This window comes from Triticum aestivum, chromosome 7B (genome assembly GCF_018294505.1).
Source record: "Triticum aestivum cultivar Chinese Spring chromosome 7B, IWGSC CS RefSeq v2.1, whole genome shotgun sequence".
Classification (NCBI taxonomy): Eukaryota; Viridiplantae; Streptophyta; class Magnoliopsida; order Poales; family Poaceae; genus Triticum; species Triticum aestivum.
The window spans coordinates 208,920,194-208,924,851 of record NC_057813.1 but is presented as its reverse complement, the minus strand read 5'-3'; positions in this window follow the sequence as shown (position 1 = coordinate 208,924,851).

The window sequence follows — 4,658 nt, the reverse complement described above, 5'->3', positions numbered from 1 at the left end:
GAAATGCTACCTAACATATTTATCAATGTATTCTTCTCTATTGTGGCAAGAATATTCAGATCCATAATATTGAAGACAAAAGTTTAATATTGACATAAAAATAATAATACTTCAAGTATACTAACAAAGCAATTATGTCTTCTCAAAATAGCATGGCCAAAGAAAGTTCATCCCTACAAAATCATATAGTTTGGCTATGCTCCATCTTCATCACACAAAATATCCAAATCATGCACAACCTCGGTTTCAGTCAAGCAATTGTTTCATGCTTTAGCCTTTTCAAAAAAATTCAACTTTCATGCAATACATGAGCGTGAGCCATGGATATAGCACTATAGGTGGAATAGAGTATGATGATGGGGGTTGTGTGGAGAAGACAAAAAGGCGAAAGTCTCACATTGACGCGGCTAATCAACGGGCTAGGGAGATGCCCATCAATTGATGTCAATGCAAGGAGTAGGGATTGCCATGCAACGGATGCACTAGAGCTATAAATGTATGAAAGCTCAACAAAAGAAACTAAGTGGGTGTGCATCCAACTTGCTTGCTCATGAAGACCTAGGGCATTTGAGGAAGCCCATTGTTGGAATATACAAGCCAAGTTCTATAATGAAAAATTCCCACTAGTATATGAAAGTGACAACATAGGAGACTCTCTATCATGAAGATTATGGTGCTACTTTGAAGCACAAGTGTGGTAAAAGGATAGTACACTACAAAAAAAAGACACATCCGTGACATTTTGGGCCGAACGAATTTTTTTCTGTCATACATATGGCACTTCTATGACGATAATTGTGACAAAACCCGGTATCATCATAGATGTGGTGGGTGTTGGAAATATGCCCTAGAGGCAATAATAAAAGGGTTATTATTATATTTCCTTGTTCATGATAATTGTCTTTTATTCATGCTATAACTGTATTATCCGAAAATCTTAATACATGTGTGAATACATAGACCATGACATGTCCCTAGTGAGCCTCTAGTTGACTAGCTCGTTGGTCAACAGATAGTCATGGTTTCCTGACTATGGACATTGGATGTCATTGACAACGGGATCACATCATTAGGAGAATGATGTGATGGACAAGACCCAATCCTAAGCATAGCACAAGATCGTGTAGTTCGTTTTGCTAGAGCTTTTTCAATGTCAAGTATCTCTTCCTTAGACCATGAGATCGTGTAACTCCCGGATACCGTAAGAGTACTTTGGGTGTACCAAACGTCACAACGTAACTGGGTGACTATAAAGGTGCACTACAGGTATCTCCGAAAGTGTCTGTTGGGTTGACACGGATCGAGACTGGGATTTGTCACTCCATATGACGGAGAGGTATCACTGGGCCCACTCGGTAGTGCATCATCATAATGAGCTCAAAGTGACCAAGTGTTTGGTCACGGGATCATGCATTACGGTACGAGTAAAGTGACTTGCCGGTAACGAGACTGAACGAGGTATTGGGATACCGACGATCGAGTCTCGGGCAAGTAACATACCGACCGACAAAGGGAATTGCATATGGGGTTGATTGAATCCTCGACATCGTGGTTCATCCGATGACATCATCGAGGAGCATGTGGGAGCCAACATGGGTATCCAGATCCCGCTGTTGGTTATTGACCAGAGAGCCGTCTCGGTCATGTCTGCGTGTCTCCCGAACCCGTAGGGTCTACACACTTAAGGTTCAGTGACGCTAGGTTTATTAGGAAGACTTGTATGTGATTATCGAAAGTTGTTCGGAGTCTCGGATGAGATCCCGGATGTCACGAGGAGTTTCGGAATGGTCCGGAGGTGAAGATTTATATATGGGAAGTTGCCTTACGGACACCGGAAGGTTTCGGGGGCATATTGGTATTGTACCGGGGCCACCGGAAGGGTTCCGAGGGTCCACCGGGAGGGGCCACCCCTCTCGGGGGGCCACATGGGCTGCGTGGGGCAGGAGCCAGCCCCTGGTGGGCTCGCCCCCCCCCTTGGGCCCATGCGCCTAGGGTTGGGGGGGGGGGGGAACCCTAAAGGGGGCGCACCCCCTTGCTTGGGGGGCAAGTCCCCCCTCCCTGGCCGCCGCCCCCCCTCTAGATCCCATCTAGAGGGGCCGTCCCCCTTGCCCCTTCCCCTATAAATAGAGGGGTGAGGGGAGGGCTGCACACCCAAGCCAAGGCGCAGCCCCTCCCCTCCCCAACACCTCTCCTCCTCCACGTGCTTGGCGAAGCCCTGTCGGAGTACTGCCTCTCCACCATCATCACGCCGTCGTGCTGCCGGTGGAGCTGTCTTCCTCAACCTCTCCTTCCTCCTTGCTGGATCAAGACGGAGGAGACGTCGCCCGTACCGTACGTGTGTTGAACGCGGAGGTGCTGTCCGTTCAGCACTTGGTCATCGGTGATCTGAATCACGTCGAGTACGACTCCATCATCACCGCTCCCTCGAACGCTTCCGTACACGATCTACAAGTGGTATGTAGATGCAAACTCACTCCCTTGACTCGTTGCTTAGATGAACTCATAGATGGATCTTGGTGAAACTGTAGGAAAATTTTTAATTTTCTGCAACGTTCCCCAACAGTGGCATCATGAGCTAGGTCTATGCGTAGTTCTCTATTGCACGAGTAGAACACAATTTTGTTGTGGGCGTAGATCTTGTCAACTTGCTTGCCACTACTAGTCTTATCTTGCTTCAACGGTATTGTGGGATGAAGCGGCCCGGACCAACCTTACACGTACGCTTACGTGAGACCGGTTCCACCGACTAACATGCACTAGTTGCATAAGGTGGCTGGCGGGTGTCTGTCTCTCCCACTTTAGTTGGAGCGGATTCGATGAAAAGGGTCCTTATGAAGGGTAAATAGAAGTTGACAAAATCACGTTGTGGTTATTCGTAGGTAAGAAAACGTTCTTGCTAGAACCCAATTGCAGCCACGTAAAAGATGCAACAACAATTAGAGGACGTCTAACTTGTTTTTGCAGCAATTGTCATGTGATGTGATATGGCCAGAAGTTGTGATGAATGATGAATGATATATTGTGATGTATGAGATCATGTTCATGTAATAGGAATCACGACTTGCATGTCGATGAGTATAACAACCAGCAGGAGCCATAGGAGTTGTCTTTATTTTTGTATGACCTGCGTGTCATTGAAGAACGCCATGTAAATTACTTTACTTTATTGCTAAACGCGTTAGCCATAGAAGTAGAAGTAGTCGTTGGCGTGACAACTTCATGAAGACACGATGATGGAGATCATGGTGTCATGCCGGTGACAAGATGATCACGGAGCCCCGAAGATGAAGATCAATGGAGCTATATGATATTGGCCATATCATGTCACTACTATATAATTGCATGTGATGTTTATTATGTTTATGCATCTTGTTTACTTAGAACGACGGTAGTAAATAAGATGATCCCTTACAACAATTTCAAGAAGTGTTCCCCCCTAACTGTGCACCGTTGCTAAAGTTCGTCGTTTCGAAGCACCACGTGATGATCGGGTGTGATAGATCCTTACATTCACATACAATGGGTGTAAGATAGTTTTACACATGCAAAACACTTAGGGGTAACTTGACGAGCCTAGTATGTACAGACATGGCCTTGGAACACGGAGACCGAAAGGTCGAACACGAGTCGTATGGAAGATACGATCAACATGAGAATGTTCACCGACGATGACTAGTCCGTCTCACGTGATGATCGGACACGGCCTAGTCGACTCGGATCGTGTAACACTTAGATGACTAGAGGGATGTCAAATCTGAGTGGGAGTTCATTCAATAATTTGATTAGATGAACTTAATTATCATGAACTTAGTCTAAAACCTTTTGCAAATATGTCTTGTAGATCAAATGGCCAATGCTCATGTCAACATGAACTTCAACGCGTTCCTAGAGAAAACCAAGCTGAAAGATGATGGCAGCAACTATACAGACTGGGTCCGGAACCTGAGGATCATCCTCATAGCTGCCAGGAAACAATATGTCCTAGAAGGACCGCTAGGTGACGCTCCCGTCCTAGAGAACCAAGACATTATGAATGCTTGGCAGTCTCGTGCTGATGATTACTCCCTCGTTCAGTGCGGCATGCTTTACAGCTTAGAACCGGGGCTCCAAAAGAGTTTTGAGCAACACGGAGCATATGAGATGTTCGAGGAGCTGAAACTAGTTGTCCAAGCTCATGCCCGGGTCGAGAGATATGAAGTCTCCGACAAGTTCTATAGTTGTAAGATGGAGGAAAACAGTTCTGTCAGTGAGCACATACTCAAAATGTCTGGGTTGCACAGCCGCCTGTCCCAGCTGGACATTAACCTCCCGGACGAGGCGCTCATTGACAGAATCCTTCAGTCGCTCCCACCAAGCTACAAGAGCTTCGTGATGAACTACAATATGCAGGGGATGGTGAAGACCATTCCTGAAGTATTTTCAATGCTGAAGTCGGCAGAGGTTGAAATCAAGAAAGAACATCAAGTGTTGATGGTCAATAAGACCACTAAGTTCAAGAAAGGCAAGGGTAAGAAGAACTTCAAGAAGGACGGCAAAGATGTTGCCGCACCCGGTAAGCCAGTTGCCGGGAAGAAGTCAAAGAATGGACCCAAGCCCGAGACTGAGTGCTTTTATTGCAAGGGGAAGGGTCACTAGAAGTGGAACTGCCCCAAATACTT